Here is a 22,347-nt window from a genome sequence, read left to right as displayed (position 1 = left end):
TTGGTATGCAAGGTTGGAAAAACACTTCCTAAGCTTGGGATTCAAGAAAGATAATGCAAACAATAACTTATATCTAAGAGTTAATTTGATTTCTTATTGATTATTGAGGTACTTGTGGATGATATCATTCTTGGAGGAAATGATGAGGCAAAAAAAAAAAATCTCATCAAAAGAAAAACGAATTTGATATGTCCATGATTAGTGAGATGAAGTACATTTTGCGATTACAAATAACTTAAACAAAAAATGGTATATTTATATCTCAAACTAAGAACTTGTTGGTTAATAGTTTGTCCTTCCTATATTTTGGCTTATACCTTGACTCTTTGTGTGCTCAATGTGGGGAGAATAACTAACTAGAATCAATAGATTGGGTCAGTGCATGTGTTATATCACTGCCCTTTGAATTGAAAGGTACAACTCCCTTGAGTGCAAATATTTTCAATAACCATTGTCTTTAGTAGATCAAGGGTTTGGGGTATTCTCTTGACCATAGAGCAATAGAGGCAATATCAAACTACTTGTAGGCACAAGCAATCTAATAAGGGAGAATATTTGGATAGCCCACAACACCCATAGATATGGCTACTATGAGCTATCCTTAAGCTCTTCTATACTACTTCTAACTTCTACTCTACCTCTAATCCTACTGTTATAACTACTAGATGCAAGGAGTGCACAATGAGGATAAAGCTTGCATGACCCCATGTGGATCTTTGGCTAGTTAAGATAACCTAATAACAACCTCCTAGTTCACTCACTTTCAAATCCCAAAGTGCATGTAATGCAAAATGACATTATCTAGATACTAAAACAACAAGAAAAGAGAGAAGGACTTAATGATATGGTGATACAAAGCCCACCTTGTCAATTTACAACAGCTCATAGTTTTCTCTTAACCCAATCAATTTCTCACTAAGACAGTCCACTGTCAGCCACTGAAATGAACATGCAACTACCTATGAAATTCAATGTAGCCAAGGAAGAGAAAAATTACTACATACAAGAGGCAACACATAGTTTTCTTGTACTGTGAACACTATAATAACACTTAGATCAACAAGAAATCAACAACATCACATACAACTGTCCTTCAATTCCAAGGGGATTAATCTAAAAATTAGATGAATGACAAACATTCATGGTAAATTAGGTAGACACAAAAACATAGAAAATTCACACCAAAATTTTTCCAATTCATTATTCATCCTTTGAAAGTGACATTTATAAACCCTCTTATAAATTTGGTCTGTTACATTTCATCATTACACATTGGGCTAGTAAGATGGCATACCCCAAAACTAGGATTGATGGTCAACCTTGACGACCCAATAGTCATGATCCTCTATCAATTCTTTAATAGTGATAACATTAGATTGGAGCTTATCAAATGCTCATTTTAAAGTGTCGTTAATTGCTATTAGCTCCAGGATCATTGAATCTTGATAGTTGTCTAGATAAGTAGTCTCCTAAATGAAGCTAAGAAACTTCACCTTAATAGCTGGATATCTACCAATTTCTTATTAGGAGTCACTTGGGATTTGGTGTGTAGATTTTTTAGATAAAAGTAGATATTCTCCATGATCTTCTTCACATAATAATAAACACTCTGCAATTCTTGTTCAAATTTATCCAAGCTCTCTTTCTTGAACTCCACTGATAGCTTCTAGTGGTGTAATGACTCTTTCCCTATTCTTAGGATGCCATGACTGATCGTTACATAATTCTTCATATCTATCACCTCTTGTAGTAGAATTAAGTCCTTTGCTAATTGTTGAGCTTCAATTTGCATAGAGGCTTCATGATTAGTGACTATCTCCTTTAGTTTTTCTACATCCAACAACAAGCTACCAAGGTTCTCAATTAAAAGAGGACCTTGGGTCCTCATGTCTTCAATCCATGTTTGGCCCATTTGACCAAAATGTCTTTCTTTTTGTAGCTTCACAAGTAAATTCTCTCTCTCCCTAGTGGTTAGATCAAATGCACTTGTAGTGGAACTATCTGTTGGCACAATAGCAAGTGGTCCAAGCATTTCCTTGATATACTCAGTCAATTCCTTGTTCAAGGCCATCAAATTTGACTTTGTTTGCATCAAATCCTCCAATATATCTTCAATATTCACATTACTATATTTCCTCATGGTGAGCATGGTGTCTTGCATTGGAGATCCCATGTCATGTGTCTTCACCTAGAAATATCCTAGGCCTAGGTTTTCAATTCTTCCCTCCTTCTGTGGCTAAGTCTAGTATTGACATTAGCAACAAGAGTTGCCAATGTCTTCTACTTCTTCTCTCTTTAGGATAGGGGCTATGATTGCATAGCATGGGTTATCAAATTCTTAGGTGAGGCACTATCCTCCATCCTTCTCTTCTTCCTCTCAATAGTATCCTCCAACCAAGAGTTAGTTGTGAGGATATTAATTGCTGAATATAGAGTTGTAGGATCAAACAATTATTTGGCCATCGGGGAGTCTTATTTTCTTGCTAGAGAAAGGAAATGTTACATTTTAGTTATAGAATAAGCAAGGAAATTACCTTGATCCATCCCCCCTCCTTATTTTTGTGGTTGTGGAGTGATTTGTACTTTTCCATCTCCCAGATCTCCATCAAGGCCATCACCTATTTGGTTGCTATCTTCATTGAGATTGATTACTAGAATAGTGGAGGAGTCTTTGGCCATTGACTTCTCTTTCTTTGCCTTCTTATCACCAAATTTACTTGTATCAGGAAAAGAGCCTCCCCCACAAGTAGGAGGTACTTGTACATTCCTATCATCTGGTGGCTGATCACCCCCTCCTCCTATTGATTGAGATGGTCTTGTAGATGTAGAAGTGGTAGGTGTAGTGTTAGAGGTGGGTGTTGATGATGTTTGAGATCCACAAAACATGCCTATAGATGAGCCTATAGCACCCATCCGCTTTCTTCTAGTTCTCATCCACTCTACCCATTTATCAGTTCTCTTAATAATTTTGTTCATGAGAATCTCTATTTTGTCAATTACTGGGCCCTTTGGTGGAGTAAATAGGATATGTTTGTCCTTGATCTCCCTTTCATAGGTAGAGGACCTCATATGTGAACCATCATCCTCAACATCATCCACATTGATGTTCACTTTGTATAACTTGATTTGATGCATAATGAGTCTTGACCAAAAATTCTCCTAGGTTTGAATTTTGGTGTAGTAACTAGCCCAATAATCTTCTATATTCATCACATGCTTATAACTAGATCCCAATTGCAAATTTATCCTTTATGCAGCCCACTAGACCAAATTGCACCCTTATGACTTCATAATATTTCATCTTATATATTCCCTCAAAGGCCTTTACCAAATTCTTTGCATCATATCTAGATGCAGATGAATATGCTCCTATAAAAAGTGGGAAATAAATTCCCACTTTATTAACATCTAAGCACAAGGCTTTTACTTTTAGAACTTGCCTACATAATTCAATTAACACAATTTCATCTTTTGGATACCTTGGTACCTTCCATGGAAATCCATCAAATCCTCTAATTCTAATATAAGAAAAGGATAAGAATTGGATGAAACAACAACCAAATTTTGTCACCATTGAAATAGCTTTAGGAAAAAATATTCTTTTTGGATATCCTTGTATCTCTCTACACAATCTCACAATGAAGGCATCATTCACCTTCACATACGCCTCATAACTCTTCTCCAACTGCAAGTAGAGGTAGAATTCATAAACCTTTATATCCTCATCAAAGTCTTCAATACATGGAAAACCTAGCCATAGGTGGTAGGCTTCCAGAATGTATATTAGGTACAATGACATATAAAATTTATTGAAAGCCTTCACCAATTTCATCCAGCTTCTTAGCTCATCACAAATAATTTGAGCCCAATCAATGTACTATCCATCAACATCTCACTTACACTAGAAATAAATGATGCTCAATAAAATTAAGGACCTCCTCATGTCCTTTTAATCTCAACAATAGGGCCAAGGTTTCTACTATTTCTTGCTTCATACTTGTTCCAAACATAGTCTTTTGGAGCTTACTCTTCTTTCTCTTCAATGGTTGGAACCATGTTGTCCAAATGTCTCCCCGCCTCTGAGTCTTCTTCTCACTAAACATGGAGGCGAATGAGCCAAAATTAAGATCATAGTATTATGTTATGTCTGGAATGCCAAATGTTCTTTACATAAGACCTCTGTTGAATGTGAGCAAGACAGAGTTGTCAGGCATCTTAATTTTCTTATATTTTGCATCATACTGAGCTATGCATTTCTTGACAAGTTTAGGTGCCTGGACCACCATGGGGAATCCAATAGCCTCCAATAGCCCACATTCTAAAAGCTTTATAGTGATAGGGTGAATGGGCTATGTGTTCATTCTCCTATTCAAGTCTATGAGATTATAAAATCTAAAAGATGTGTCTGTATATCTCTTAAGCTTACTCTGTAATCTAAGGAAGTGATCAGTTCCACCAATCCTTCTAGCCATTAACTATATATAATAAAATAGAGTAAGAGATCAATTTTAGCATGAAATTTTTCCTATTTCAATATGAAGAGGTGAATTTACCAACGATCTAATTTTATTGAATATGAATTTGAACATTGGGCATTGGGTTTCTTGTGTCACATGAGTGAAGAACAACCCATTAACTCACATCTTTCGTTTAATGGTGCAATGATTAGATTGGAATTTAGTTTATTTTCTTAATGAATTCATTTCATATCAAATCCACCATTAATAGAGAGTTGTACAATGAATTTTAGTGGAAAATGGATTTTTTGATTCTCCCTCTTTTCCTAGCTTTTGGAAAAGTGGCCTTCGATGTGAGAAACCAACTTGATGAGAGAACAATGTCTTTTGGCTCAGTTGGGGAAGAAGCCTCACTTTTACCTTTTTCCAACACTCCCATTTAGTTATTTTAGGGGATAGCATATTCACTTCTTTCCTAAACTGCTTACATACTTAACATTTTACTTTTGTCAGAATTGTAACTTTTTAGGTGTGTCTCTAAAAGCGAAGAAGTCTTTTTCTTACTTTCCCAAAATCATTCATTCTTGGCCTTCTTATTCTCTCAGGCATCCTAGGAAGTATAATAATAGTATATTTTAAAGCATATTCCTTTTCAAGACCATGTTGCTACCAAAAATTATGCTCTGAGATGACCCATTAGAAAAGTGGCCTATAAGGTGCTCCTTCGGTAGAGGAGTAGCTAAAACATGGAAACTCCAACATGGAACAGTTTGAACTGAAACCTACCCATCTCAATAATATTTTTTCTTAAGGGCTCCTATATAACTATACGGATCTAAATCTTCAAGTGTATACCTTAAGCACTCAATCAAGACCACAGTTTTAAAAAATTGGGATCACATGTACTCCAACACATTGAAAATGGCTAGAATTTGAAATCACCATTCGTATATTTTAGACACTCTAAAATGTTTCTTTTTACTCAAAGTACCTTCAATATCCTCTATAATGAAAAACTCCATGCACATAGCTCATAGAATGAATAGATTCACACTTTCAAAAATTACTCTTTAGGGTACTCCACTATTCAAATTCACACTTGCAGTGATGATTTTCCAACAAAGAAGGATTTTTTTATTTTTAACTTCAATGCACTTTAAAAATGACATGTTATGGCTTAGGATCCTTCTAGACACATTGTAGTGCCCACCTATAGTTTTCTTTTTCATCATATTTACCAAACTCTTTTATGCCTATTTCATTAATGTGTTAGTTTCAAGGATATTAGTTCATAACTTGGACTAGAGATATATCAATGATGATTACTTAGTTGACTATATTTCATGCGTTGTTTAATGATTATGGTTTCTGGTGCATTAATGATGCTTTAATGATTTGTAGTTAATAAATGTGATTCCCTTCTTAGCAATGTTAGATGATGCTTTAATGATGATTACTTCATATTCGTAAGGATGCATTATTTTATCTGAGCATTTGATTTTTGACTTATAATTATTATGGTACTTACCCCATACTTGCATGTGTATGATGCATGTGTCTATTTTATCTTTCTATTTGTCATGTTTGATGTGGTTAAGAGAGGGAGTCATAGTCACTTGCTAGTTAGGATCTACATGATTTACCACTCCTTGCCATTTCTTGTTTAGTTTAGATATATTTATATATATGTACATGCTTATCTTTTATGCAGAATGTAGGTACCAACACTGACTTTCCTGAATTGTCAAGATGAGCGTGCCCTATCACAATAACTCAATGGTAAGAATGGGAAGATAATTTTTAGGTCCAATCCCAGCCATAGCCTAAATACTTGTCTTGCAAAGAGGACTCGTAACTGACTTTCCACCCTTTTAAAAACCTATGAGTTTATCTTTGTCTGTGTTGTTTGATTTTGAGTTTCGACCTGTTTTGGTAATGTTGCTTTTATGTAAATTTTGCTATGTAATTTATTTGGTAAATGATTTAATTATAATATTTGAGTTAATCATATAATTAAATATTATTTGATTAAAAATAAAATATTAAACCATGAGAATATTTAATTAATTAAAAAATTAATTAAATAATTAATTAAATATGTGCTTTAATTTAAAAGTCTTACTTTAGAAGTCAAAATTCCTAAAATTGGTTAAAGAGAAATTAGAATATGATGATATTTAATTAATTATAAATTAATTAAATATATATTTCAGTTTAAAAGATTTAATTTAAAAGTTTAAGTTAAGAAGTTGGACAAAAAGAGAATTAAAATATTAAAATATAAAAGATTCAATATTGCTTTATTATAATTATTTATTTAATAATAATTAAATTAGACTTGTATTTAAACAACAAGCTTTCATTATTATTATTAATTTAAATAATAAACTATGCTTTAATTAGTGCTTGCACTAATTAATAAACTACAGAAAAATAAAATATAAAAGAATGAAATTTAAAGATAAAGTTATAGTTCTAATTGTGGCGTAGTTATATTTATTTAATTCAATAATAATTATTTAAGAGTTTTATTTTAATAATAAATTCTAAATAATGTTATTAATTAAATTAAAAAATATTATTAAAAATACTTCAAAAATTAATTAAAGAGAGAAAGCTAACTATTTAAATTAAAATATTTTGTAATTAAATATCTAAAAGAGTTGTGCATGAAAAGGTAAAAGGTAATAAACTAATAAACAATAATTGATCAGTAAGTTCTCTCTCGTGATTGCACAATCAGAGCCCCAATTTAGGAGAGAACTCTTTATCAAAGATGTAGAGCTCATTTTACAATTACATAGGTTTTGGGGAACAAAATTCAGAATTGGATCAAATGAATTGTTGAGAGTTTCGGAGGGTTTGTGATTTGCATGTATTCACAGATTGTCTCAAATTTTAGCTGTGGTTTTGAGGTTTTGGGAGTGAAAATTCAAAATTGAATCAAAGGAATTATTGAAAGTTTTAGAAGGTTTGGATTTGCATGCATTCATAGATTGTCTCAGATTTTAGCTATGGTTTTGAGACAGGGTTTGAAAACTCATTGTAGAACTCTATTGAAAGATCTGTCTACTTTGTGTCTTTCTGGGTGTTTGCATATTGCTTATTAATTTGTTGTAGTGATTGTTGAATAAGGAATTATGTTGTAGATTTTGAAAAGAAAAACTTATTAGTCAAGAAAACTTGACTAAGAAAATATTGTAGAAAATTATTATGATTCTATTCTTTTAAAACCCATTCTAATTTGATTGTAGAAAATTGGAAGAAAATAACAAATTGAATAGTTAGGTTTCAACTTTAAATTTGTCATTAGAACTATGTGATTATCATGAATGTTCTAAATATAGATGAATATTCTTCTTACATCTAAAATAATTTAATTACAATATTTATTTGGAAAGAAAAAGATTAATTGAGAGGAAAGCATGTTGTAACTAAACGTATACATGCATGTGAAAAGAAATATGCTAAAAATGAAAACTAAGTATAGTAAGGTTACATGCATGTGAAAACAAATATGCTAAAAATAAAAGCTAAGTATAGTACGGTTACATGCATGTGAAAACAAATATGCTAAAATAGAAAAAACATAGTATGTTATGGTTGCATGATTTGAGAGATCAAAGACATGCAAAAATATTAATTGCATGTTCACTTTTATTTTATAAAAATATAATCTAATTTTTAGATTTATTTATTTAAAAATAATAATAATAATTTATTAATTTCTAAATGAAATAAATATTATCCATTTAGTTATAAAGTGAATGTTAGTATTAGTGATTATTTAAGTTTAATTAAACTCTTAGTTGCATATAAATGATTTTATAATTATTAATGCAACAGGGAAGTTAATAAATAAATATTTAGAATTTTATTATATTTTAAGAGAAGTTGTGGTAGAGTTCACTTTGTAATTATTTAGTTAATAAATATTTGACATTATGAGAGAAATTATAAATAATTAAATTAAATTGATAATTTTATCTCTAGTTGCATTATGAATTAAAGAAAAAGTAAATATTAATATTAGATTTAAATAGAAGTCAAATTAATATTTTAGAAATGAAATTGATATTAGCATGTAATCTAATAATATACATTTATGTTATTAATTAAATCATTTATGATTAATGATTATTTAAATTAATAACATGATAATATTGCATGATATTTTATATGAACAAAAAGATTGGATATTTAAATACTTATTGTTTTAAATAAGTATATTAGCACAACAATTTATATTAACATGTATATTCTTACTTTATTTCTAAACACATCCTTATGACCCAAACTAAACAAGAGAAATTGGTGGAATTAAATCATGTGATTGAAAACTATGTGTTTTTTAATATTCTATTTATAGTTTTGTGATGTTTATTTCTTGATAGTTTTTCTTTGTGAGTTGTTTAATTGGCCAAGTTAGGATGTGTACTAGAGATGTTTTAGAGATTTCTTTTATGATTATTTGATTAGATGTCATGATGAACTTTATGATTTGAATTGAGATTTACATTTTATGAGCTTTATACTATTGAGCATTTATGAGAACTTAGGTTTTGAGAACCAATGTTATTTTTTTGAGTTGCCTCTTAAGGAATCAAATTCAATAAATATTACTCTTGTGGTATGAGACACTATTGTGGTTTGTGATTTTTAGAAAGGTAGTCTAGGTGCATGTCTATGAGAGTGGCATGCAATGGGGCTGGGGCCCTAAGTGGCTACCAGGGTAATTCATTATAAGTTGTGTAACAAGTGATAACATAGTAATTAAAATATCTTGCCTAGCCCTTTTCCTTGAGATACATTAAAAAGATAAGTTAGAGATTTTTCTTCATCCATGCCTTCAGTGCTTGTATAGACTAATGATGAGATGGAGATGATACCTTGAGAGGCATGATTAGTTTCCTCATCATCATGAGAGGATATTCTAGTTTTGCATAGAGTCACTAAGGGCCCGAAATCTTGAAAGACTACTAGCGTAACCTTAGATTTGGCTCATGTGATGACACTCCATAGTATGTAGCCTGAATCTCCTTTATGGTTTTTTTAATATTTGCCTCTAGTGGTGTACTTATTGGATATTAATTTTGATGGTGCATTTATTGTGAGTTGTTACTTATTGATTGGATGTCATTTATTGTTAACAGTTGACTTTTATTAATGAATGATTAGTTATTCATTGGTGGTGTTTTTTAATTGTTGGAGTTAGTGATTGGTAGTTTACTTTTATTGATGACAATTATTATCTATTGGTCATTGTACTTGTGACACTTGACATTGATTTCAAGGTGGTTGTATATTTTTGGTCTTGGATTTATATGTTGACTTGGTATGAGATGTTAGTATTGGAATGAGTATCCTTTCAATTTTGATTATCTCTTCTTCTTGAGTAGTTTGTGTTACCCTTGAGGTAATTTTGGCTATCAGGATTCTTTACCTAGGATTATTTTATGATTTGATTATCTATGTGTGGATCATACATTATCTCTCCTACACAGTGGGAGTGAGAGCCTAATTAGCTGACCACATGGTCGACAGGTAGTGTATTCTTACCATTTGGGCCCCCTTAGATTAACAAATGTTAGATGCTCCTTGATACAGTGATACCATTATCATTCTTCCTCTTATATTAAAGAATTCTATTCATTTGATGTATCTATGTATCATGTACTTTGAGATCCTATGAGATATTGTATTGTATATTGATGTACTTGTATCTATTTTCACATACCCTATGACATGTGCAATGGATATTATTCATTAGAAGTGATTTCATATTATTAGTTGTACTTATGCATTTTCTTATATGACTATGTATGTGTTTATTCATTTTATGATTATGGACATTGTAATTGAGATTTAAACTTATTAATAAAACTTTAGTAAATGTGACTCAAAGTGAAGGAACTCTTAAGGAATTGAAACTATATTTGTAATTGATTATATGTTCTTGATGTGTATGTATATATTGCTTCTGCATTATTGTTACTTCGATGTTTTTTAAACTTTTAAAAAAATAGCTCAATAAACTTTATAACATATTAAGTTTATTTCTTTTGGGTTCCCGAGTGGGGTGTTATACACATTAAAATGTGAATTTCAACCACTAGATTCATAAAATATGCCGAACTTTACTTTTTAAAAAAATGGTGAAATTAGCCTCGCAACCCATCTGAAACAACCTTTTTCAAAAGCTTCCATCATTTAGTATTTCATTTACGCTAAGGAATTTACCTTCCTTGAGAAACTTAAATTGGGTTCCCTATGTACATATCCATCACTTTCATCACCAAGAGTGAACCTTGTTAGGATTAACCTCAGACAAAAATAATAGTTACATGCATATATAACCAATATCAGAAAATGATAGATTGCACATAAGAGAACACAAGACACCAAGATTTAACATGGTTCACCTAATCCCTAGGCTATGTCCACCAATAGCAAGTCCAAATATTATTATCCAGTGATTGCAATCTGTAAATATTATTATCCAGTGATTACAATTTGATTACAATCTGTAATCCCTTACAACTCAATACCACCATAAGAACCAATTTTTGTATCACACATTATGAAAATCTCTAACCCTAAGCCTTTTTATACAAGATTTTTGCCACTTATGAAATTAGGGCTAGAATAATAGAAAAATAGTTGCTAATGCCTTTTACAATATAAGGTCATTTTTTTGGCTTCAAAAAACCCTCACAAAAATAATATGGGGAGAAAAAATGTGCCGAATAAACCTCCAAGTCTAATTAGACTCCACATCAAAAAAATCTCCCACTTGGAGACTGATCAGACTCCACAACAATAACCTCTCACTTGGAGATTGATCATAGCACTGCTAAACCTGTAGCTCCCACTAGAATATTAAACCACCCTAGACTTTGTTGTTCTTTTATTTTGTTAAGTCTACAAGACCAATTGAAGTTGAAGAGGAGTTCAACTTCTCCCTTTTTACTACCTTGGTAAAGAAATCTACTGGATTATCATCTATATGTATCTTCTTTAGCTTTAACTGTCCATTATCCAAAATTGACTGAATAAAAATCGTACCACAACTAAATGTGTTTTGTCTTTTAGAGCTGAATTCTTTGTAAGATGAACATTTTGACTATTTGTAAACAAATAATTATCCCTCCGAGGGTGTCCTAGCTCTTCCATGAAGAATTGAAGCCATATCATCTCCTTGGATACCTCTATAGCAACAAAATACTTTTCCTCTATAGTGGATAAAGCATTAACCTTCTGTAAGCTAGAAATCGAGTTCACTACTACTCCACAAATTGTAAATACATAACTTGTAGTACTCTACCTGGTATTAATATCCTCTACCAAATTTGAGTCAACATATCCCTATAAATCAATAGTAGAGCCCCCAAATGTAAACAATTATTAGATATTCCTCTCAAATATGTAAGAATTCATTTTACTACATTCCAATGCTCAATTCTTGGATGACTCATATACCTGCTAATGACTTCCACTACATGTGCAATATTTGACCTTGTACATACCATAACATACATCAAGATTCCTACAGTTGAAGCATAAGGTACCTTATACATCTTATCCTCCTCTTCTTGTGTCTTAGGACACATCTCCTTAGTCAACTTCAAATGACCAAGTAAAGGTGTCTTGATAGCTTTAGTAGTCTTTAGAGAGAAATGTTGCAACACCTTCACAATATAATCAACCTAAGATAATATCAATTTCTTGTTCTTCCTATCTCTGCAAATCTTCATACCAAGGATTTGTTTTACTTCCTCCAAATCCTTCATAGAAAATGAATATGCTAAATGACATTTCAACTCTGTAATGTGATCCATGTTAGGCCTAGCTACAAGCACATCATCAACATATAAACATTAAATAATGTAGCTGCTATCATCCAACCTCTTAAAATAAATACAATGATCTAAGTGATACCTACTATATCTATGCTCATGCATAAAACTATCAAATTTTAGATACCATTATCGAATTGCTTACTTTAGGCCATATAGACTTTTCTTCAATCTACACATTAAGTTCTCCTTATCTTTGACCTCAAATCCTTATGGCTGAGCCATATATCTCTTCATATACATCACCATGAAGGAGGGATTTTTTAACATTAATTTGCTCCAAATGGAAATCTTCAATAGCCGCAATACTTAAAATAGTGCAAATAGAAGTCATTTTAACAACAAGTGAGAATATCTCATTAAAATCAATGCCTTTTTTCTATGCAAATCCTTTTACAACTAAGCTGGTCTTTAAATCTTTTCTTACCTCCATCCTCTTATTTTAACCTATAAACCCATTTATTTTGTATATCATTTTTACCTATAAGAAACTTGTATAAATTCCATGTCTTATTTTTTAGCAAAGAGTCTAGTTCTTCTTTCATTGTAGACACCCATTAAATCTTTGTATCCACCTGCACAACTTCATCATAATATTTAGGTTCACCACATTAGTAAGTAAAACAAAATATAAGGAAGGAGAAAATATTTTTTGAGGTCTACTTAGCCTTGTTGACTGTCTAACATTCACTGGGGTGTGTGGTATTTGTTATTGTGGTTGTTGCAGATCATGAGGAATTGCTAGAACATTAGCTTTTAAAGTATCATCCAACACTACTTAATCATCTTCTTTCTTCTTATGTTGCTACAATAGATCTTTGTACAACACTTTCTCATTGAATATGACATCCTTACTTCTTACAATTTTATGATTTTTAAAATCCTAAAGCCTATAACCAAATTCATTCATGTCATATCCAACAAATATACATTTCTTTGATTTAGCTTCCAGCTTGGTTATATTTTTAGAATCTATATGAGAAAATACTTCACAACTAAAATTTTTGAGATAAGAATAACTCACCTTCTTACCAATCCATGCTTCCTCTGGAATACCACAATCCAAAGGAGTAGAGAAACTTCTATTAATCAAATATACAATAGTATTAATAGCCTCTACCCACATATTTAAGGAAAACCCTACATGCAACCTCATGCTTCTTACATGCTCCATTATAGTCATGTTCATGCGTTCAACCACTCCATTTTCTTGTGGAGTCCTTGGAATAGTTTTTTGTCTACTAATACCATTAGTAGAGGAATAATTTTAAAATTCATGATGGCAATACTCACAATCATTATTAGATCTGAAACATTTTAATTTCTTTCCAGACTCATTTTCAACCAAGCATTTCCAATTCTTAAAAGTTTGAAATATATTAGATTTCCATCTAAGGAAATAAACCTATATTTTTCTAGTTGCATCATCAATAAATGTAACATAATAATAAGAGCCACCAAGGTATATGACAAGCTTTAACTTCTCACTTTTCTTTTCCTTCTCAATCTTCACAAAACTCACTCTCTTTTATTTTCTATACACACAACTTTCATAGAAATCCATATTAACACATTTCAGACCTGGTAAAACTTTTTTTGAATGAAGTACTTTCATACTTTTCTCACTTATGTTCCCAAGTCTGTGGTGCCATAGCACTATATTAGAATCTACAACAATTTTTTGTTCTCCCTGCTCAATTATAGCAATTGTTCCCGAACAATCATTTTTATCTGAAACAATCAAAGTAGAAGGAATAATATGACTTGTGCAAATATATAAGGTGCCTACTTTTAAACCTTTTACCATGACAAGAGAACCTTTTGAAACCTTGCAATTTTTATAATTAAAAGTTACTACACAACCCTCATCACTAAGTTTCCCTGCTGAAATTAAATTCCTACTCAACCTAGAAACATGTCTTACCTTATGTAGTAGCCAATGATTCCTATTCTACAACCTAATCTTAAGTTTTCCCTTTCCAACAAGCTGACAAGGTTCTTTATCCCCCAAGTAAACAAGCCCAAAATCTCCTTGGTCATAATCAATAAAATAACCTCTATGAGGTGTAGCATGAAATGAAGCCCCAAAATCTAAAACCCATGAATCATCAATACTTTTTAAAGAAAGAAGCAAAGCATCCTCTTCGAATTTGTTATTTACCATATTTTCCTCCTTCTTCCCTTCTGCTTTATCTCCTTCATTGTTCTTTTGAGTCCAACAATCTTTCTTCTTATGCCATGGTTTACCACAGTACCAACAATCTTTTGGTCCTCTAGATTGAGACCTCTTCCCCTTTGACTTTCCTCTTTATTTCCTCTCTTAGTCATTTTGCCTCTACTTTGTGCATTCAAAGCACTTCTGGATGTAGATCCACCTAATTTTTTCCTATGAGTTTTCTTACTCAAAATAACATCAATCATACCATCATGTTTTAGGGTATTAGATCCAAAAACAAAATTACTCATAGCCTTTACCAAGCCATTCCAACTTTCAGGCAAAGAACACAAAATCAAGAGAGCCCTAATTTATTCATCAAAATTAGAACCCACATAAGATAACTAACTAGTAACAGTATTAAACTTATTTAAATTGTCTACAAAAGATCTACCTTTTTCCTTTTTCATATTAAATAAATGCTTCATGAGAAATACCTTGTTTGAAGTGGAGGGCTTTTCATTCAATTTCACTAGGGTTTCCATCAACTCTTATGTCTTCTTTGCTTTTGTAATGTTAAATGCCACTGATGGTGCCAAGCATAATCAAATGCTTCCAAGTATTTTTCTGTCTAAAATCTTTCATTCCTCATTTGTCATAGTTCCTTAGTTTTTAGATTTTCCTTCCAATGACTTCCATAAATCCTTTTGATAGAGATAGTCCTCCATTTGCATCTTCTAGAACTGAAAGTTCTTCCCATTAAACTTGTCAACCCTCAGCTTACCCCCATTTTCTATCACTCCCACTCAATCATGAAACCTTCCTGTGGAGGATTGCCAAAAAAATGAGAATATTTTGACTTACCAAAAAAAAATTATGATTGTCCAGCTCTGATACCACTTGTTAGGATTAACCTTAGATAGAAATAATAGTTACATGTAAATATAACCAATATTAAAAAATAATAGATCACACATAAGAGACCACAAGACACCAAGATTTAATGTGGTTCACCCAATTTATGGGCTACATCCACCAATAGCAAGTCCAATATTATTATTATTTAGTGATTACAACATAATTACAATCTGTAATCCCTTATAGCTCAATACTGCCACAAGAACCAATTTTCACATCACACATTATAAAAATCCCTAACCTTAATCCTTTTATACAAGTTTTTTTTTTGCTTACAAAATTAGGGCTAGAATAATAGAAAAATAGTAGCCAACATGTTTTACAATATAAGGTCATTTTTTTTTGGCTTTGGGGGCACTGCCCCCAAAAACTACCATAGAAATAATATGGGAAGAAAACATGCACTGAATAAACCTCTAAATTTGGTTAGGCTCCACATCACAACAAACCTAAATTCCTTTTTTTTAAAAACCAAGTTCCGGGCTACTCCTCCTATGGGGGCACAATCACAGAGGTGCATCTCTGATTCTTCATAAAATTAAGTCATTTCGTAATCTCTAGGGCAATTTAGGAATTCATTTTCCTTATATATGCTTCTCTAAATGTGTCCACCATGTATTCCTTTACTAGTTAGTATCTAGAGACTATTTTTTATCCCATGTCAGAGACTCACTACATGAGCTTCACTTTCAGTGGAGGAGTAGACAAACAAGTGAAAGTCTAAAAAGAGCATACTTATGCACTTTTAATGATCCAATTTGAGAGTTTGACTTTTTTCTCATCAGGGAAAATTCTCAACAACTATCCCTCCCAATACTAAGACCTCTAATGCCTTAAAACACTTGATTTTCTTGAGTCCTACGATGGAGGGTTGAGGGAGAAGTCAGAGTAGGGAATTCTCAAAATCCTACATATGCAAGCTTAAAGATAAATAATGAGAAGAAAAAGCCACTTATGTCAACCTAGAGTTAGACACTTAGACACAATTGCATTAATTTGACTCCAAACTAGAAGCTTAAAGTTTGGCAATAGTACCTTAAGGAAATATTGGTAAGATTTGGTATGGAAAAATGTAAACTATTTAGATTAATTATGGTAATAGGATTCATTGAATAACAATGATTATTCCCCTAGCACAACTCAAACAAGATACAAATAAGTGATTGGTGGCTTATAGTACTTAGATTATGCTCAAAATGATATTGCTAGTGTTGTCAAATTTTTTATAAGGCATCAAGTAGGTCCTAAGGAAACACATCTTGAAGAAGTAAAAGGAATAATCAAATACTTGAAGGGAACTTTGGAATATGGCTCATGGTATGAAAGATCTAATGATTTTACATGGTATGCCTATACTAATTCTAATTGGGTAGGAAATGTAGATGATGGAAAAAACACAAGTAGAGGAGCATTATTTTTCTTGGAGAAAGGTTAGTAGCTTGGTTGAAAAAGAAACAAGATTAAATTCCTTAGTCTATAATAGAAATATAATATGTAATAGCAAAAAATAATTATAATCATATTATGTGGATGAAATAGATGCTAAATGATATTGTGGTCTAGAAACACCTAGGACTTGCCCAAGTCCTCATACATTTTTAGTGTTTTTGGACTTTTCACGGAGTCCTAGTTTTTAATAAGGGTTCATTATAAGTTCATGGTGTTGGTTAAGTTTTATTTTGCATGTGTGTAAGGTCAAGTGCAAATTTATGTTTAGAGGCATAAAAGTTACAACAATTAGGTGAAAAGTTGTCAAGTTGGTCTAATTGACTCTAGGAGTCAAGAATGTGGTCCAAGGCATGGAATGTCTTTAGATATACCCACATTGAATTGGAACACCATTTGAAAATTTTATAGACACTTTGGTTAAAAGGAAGCCAAGCATTTTAAAAAGTTGTTAAGAAATTGCAAAAGTTGTCAAGTTTCGACTTTGCAACTTTGACAACTTTTTGTGCGACTTTTGCAACATGATGTAAGAATTCACTAGTTAGTTATCCATGCCTAGGATTTAGTTGGGGAAGGTTTGGGATGAATATTTGAGCTCATACAAACAAATTTGTGCTGTTGGGTGTCATGATTGCGAGTTTAAGCAAATGAATGCTAAGCATTTTTTACTACAAAACTATGCAAGGGTAAACATCCTCGATCATATGGATTGAGTTTTAAATTTATTTACATAAAGTATTTAGATTAGATGTTTGTGAGATTCTCTACATATTTTAAGTGCTTTTGATCTATTTTTGTAGGGTAAATTTATTTCTTTTACATTTTTCTAGTCCATGGACAAACCCAAGTAGTTTGGAAAGAATAGAGTCTAACTTCATTTTCCATAGTTAGAAAATCATGGCCTTGTGGGAAATGAGAGTAGAATATCTATAAAATATTTCATTTTTGGTTGGAGTGAATAATATGTAGTTTTCTAATTTTACAAGTCATCCCTAGGCGAGTCTTGAAGCAACCCAACTAGGTGGCTATCATGTAAACATGAACGATATTTGCAGGAGTGAATTAAAGTTGGAAGAAGGACTTTGGATTGTGTTATTGGAGTGTCTAAAAAGGGTGTATGACCAAAGAGAAGGGTTGGTCAATTTATGTGAGTAGGCATTGGAGATCAAGTTCCTAGTTAAACTCTAAAAGCCTTAAAACCCTAGTAAACTCTCATATTCTAGTTAGGAGATGTTTAAACCCCATTACGCCCCAAGACGTAAATAATCTTGGAAATAATATAAAAGGGTATTCCAAATTATAGTTTTTCATAGAATTGTGTAGAAGTTTGGGGAATTAAGGCCCATAAACTAAACTAGGTGAAGACCTAATTGGTTTAATGTGAATTGGAGCCATGTGGTGAGATCATTAACAAAGATCCATTAAGGGATGAAATAAAGAAATATAATAGAAAAATAAAAGCCTAAGGGGAAAGCCTCCACAATCCTTCAAGGACATGAGATGGTTTGGAGGCATGATACATATGTGTGAAAAGAGAACACTAGACGAGGAGTTAGCAATAAATGGTAAGAAATCCTTGAAGCAAGGGTGATTTCTTTCCTCAAAGAGAGATCACTAATTCTAAAGGGGATAAGATAGATGAAATGAGCATTTAGGATTCATAAGAGTTTAGGTGTTTACAAGGAATTTCCTATCATATTGGTATATCATTCTCCGTACCCATTATCATGTATTATAACAATACTATATAGGGGAAAAGGGAGGCACTTTAATATGATTGTAGATCTCCCATTTTTCTAGGCCAACACACCATTCAATATGTATGTGAGGGAAAGAAATGAATTTCCAAATATGATTCCACTCACAATCCAAATAATATTAGATAGAACCCAAAGGAAGATGGGTGCCAATACCAAATTCAAATTATAAATGGGAATACAATATAAGGAAATACACTCTTTTTCCCTTATAGGATAATGTTTATGTGAACCAATTGATTTAAAGAATGTGGATCTAGAATATAAGTCTATACAATTAGCCCAATTAATATATATATATATATAGACATTAGATAAAAGACTCACCTTGAAATGTGTAGAGGAAGATGTATTTTAGCTCTGAAAGTCATAGATCCAAGCCTATTTTTGAATATGACTGTAGATTCTCAAATGAACTGATGAAAGGAAAAAAAAACCTAGAAATCATTCAAAAAGAAGGGAAAAAGGACTAGGTCAACTTATAGGAAGGATCTCTTTACACAGAGTTGATGTAGTTTGACAAGATTGTAACAAAATTGAACCAACTTTTCTAAAAAGCTACCAAAGAGTTATTTCAGGATTTGCATTTGGAATTCTACTATCCTACTCATGCACATAGAAAATGAAGGGTTTTTGTTGTTGGTGTGGATGAGGGATTTCCTTGGTTAAGCTCTATGTTAAAGAATCAACCATAAATGAGAAATGTAAATGACTAGAAAAAGAGATAAATGTTAGGATTTGCCTTGCTCTAAACCCTTGATAATAAGGATTTTGTTTGTAATGTACTATAGGTTTTGAATTAGGAATGTAGGGTATCTCCATAATTTGCAATAGATATACCATAATCCCATCATGGTACCATGGATGTAAGTGTGCATCAATATAGAAGATGATGAATGATTAAATGTAGATCTCCTCCCTTTATGGAAAACAATAACCTAGATCTTGAAGAGGAATTTACAACAAATGATCCTTAAATGCTAGATATAAATCTCCTTGCTTGAATGTTTGAAATCCTTGAATAGATTTCTTGTCTTCAAAATGATATGAATTATTGATCTTGAGAGTGCATTATAATAAGAACATGATATATGGAGATGAAGCCTCCAAGCCTCCTTATATATGAGTTTTTAGGTGGGAAAACAATACAAGTAAACTAATTAAATCCCAAAGGCCATCATTGGGGACTAGGTTGACCTAGTACAAAATAGGTCAACTTGAGTCAACCTAGTCCTAGAGATTAGGTCAAGGGAGCCACATAAAGTACATGCAGTTACCAGAATAAATATGAGAGAAAATGGAAGAACATAAGGAAAAAAAGACATTGAGCACTGATCCATCCATGGTTTGAGAAAGGCATTATGGAAAGGGTGCTAGAAGGTATTAAAAGGAAAGTACATCCATTTTAAGATGGTCCATTTAGCCCCCACTTTAGCAGGAGTATGAGTTTCCTCAAACTCACTATAAAGTAGATCAAGACCAATGAGTTAATGTTATCACAATTTAGAAGGAAAATAGATTATCAAGCCCCCAAGAGACTTGAGTCTTTATCACATCCAAGCACTATGAAGAGTGTAAGGAAACTTGGCAACAAAGAATATAACCGTTTCCACATAACCCATAATAGATCCGAAATAAACACAGAATTAAAATCCACATGCAAGAGAATAGACAACATACCCACAAAATGTGACACAAGATATACCCTGGGAAACCCTCATTGAGGAAAAAACCCAACCTCCAAAAGCATCCATCACCATGTATTATTCAGCAAAAAATACCATTGCCATACAACCATGGAAGCCTTCATGGCCATAGCCACAACCGAGCAAACTATGTGAACAAGCATGAATCCACACATCCCATGCCATGCTTTCAACCTTCACAAATGCTCCCTTGGCTAACCTGTCAAGCCTTGTCCCACTCAACTCTTGCCTTTTGTCTTCTCCTTGTCACTCTCTCTCTACAACAACTACCCTTGTGGCTGCTTATATAGTAGCAAGTCCCACAAAACCACTAAGTGGTATTACATAAACCATGTGCTAAAACTATGTGCTACCTAACCCACTGACCCCACATGTAATATTGGGCATTTAATTATTTCCCCAATATTAAATAATTACATAAAATATTTTCACAATGTTACAATACAACTCATCAAGAATATTCCATGGGAATATTTACATGTTGCACGTCCATCTAGGTACAACATTACATAATAAAATAAAATAATAAAATATAACAATATTATGCAATGTGTACAACACCCATTATTTCAACAATCTCCCACTTGTTGTATACATTGCATAGGGTCAATCCGTAGCCACATAAATGAACAAGGGAACAATCCCTCCCAGCACATCCACCATCATGGATCAAAATACACCAAGTGCTCCATCCTAGTACCCACAAAATAATCAAAGTATCCAACATCTCAAACATGAATGATCTCAACTCCTATTATGCCACTCCCACTGGACATACGTAGAAGCCATCCAAAGAGAAAACCACCCAACCTGTCGCATTAGAAGATCATAAAATCCTGTACCAACTGAAATTCCAAGAACAAAAAACCTAATCCAAAGGTAATCACATGTATCCGTAGTTGTCAAAATATCCATAGCTGAAATAGCACCCACAACAAAGTGCCAAAACCATCCAACTATCCATACCTCAAAGGTATAACAAGTGAATCTCATATCACCAACATATCCAATCTATAACCTGCAATCACAAGCCTCAAGAGCAATAGCTGCCACATATATACCAAGAAGCTCCCACTGCAAAAGATAATGTCAAATTTATAACCAATCCACTCAACACATCTCAAAGAAGTGAATCCATGTAGTATCAAGGACATCCACAATACATAAACTGATATCCTGCAAGAACAACTCTCATAACAAGTCTCCAATAGTCTCTAAGTTCTCCACAACCAACAAAGGAAAGAGATAAATGAATAACCATGTCATCTCTCACATGACATACATGAACACAAACCAGTGATCACAATCTCTAACCAATCTCAAATCCAATGTAGGCAAAACTGAACATCCAGGAAGATAACCAAGACCAGAGAAACCATGCAAATCATAACCTGTATCATGTTCTTCTACACACACCTCCAGATGTAAATTGTGCAAGTATGATCTCCTCCATAAAACCCCAACAAGAAGCCTCAACAACACGCAAACCATACCATATAACTAATCATGGATGTAAGCCTCTCACAAGAAGATCAAACTCAATAAAACCATTCCTAAATCAAGGAATAACCATTCTTAATCCAAGGAATATGCCCAATATAAAACCATCTCCTAAACCAGCATAACAACATATGCACATGGAGATAACCAATGCTAAACCATCTCTCAAATGAACCCTCCAGAACTAACTCATGTACCATAACTCAAGATCCATATCCATGAAAGACAAGCATAAATATAATGCAACTAAGAGAAACAATGGGCTATACCTCTCAAGTAGCAAACCATCGAGTAGACCAAGAGTGGGGAATGAGAATGCTCATCAAGATACCCAAGTCTCCAATCAAGACTCGTCTAAGAACAATCTCCTCTCAAGTCCATATCAGGTGACTGCCCCTCGGACTTCTTGCTGAAACCATCAACCGTCCCAACAAATACTTCTCTAATCTAAGAGAAAACAACATCACCACCGTCTCTAAGTATCCATGAGCACCTATAACCAATCAATCCATGCCAAATCCAAATGCAACATAGCAATATCATGAAGTATCC

This window comes from Cupressus sempervirens, chromosome 5 (assembly GCF_028749045.1).
Source record: "Cupressus sempervirens isolate cs-2001-9-10 chromosome 5, ASM2874904v1, whole genome shotgun sequence".
NCBI classification, from domain to species: domain Eukaryota; kingdom Viridiplantae; phylum Streptophyta; class Pinopsida; order Cupressales; family Cupressaceae; genus Cupressus; species Cupressus sempervirens.
Note: the sequence above shows the minus strand (reverse complement) of the source record.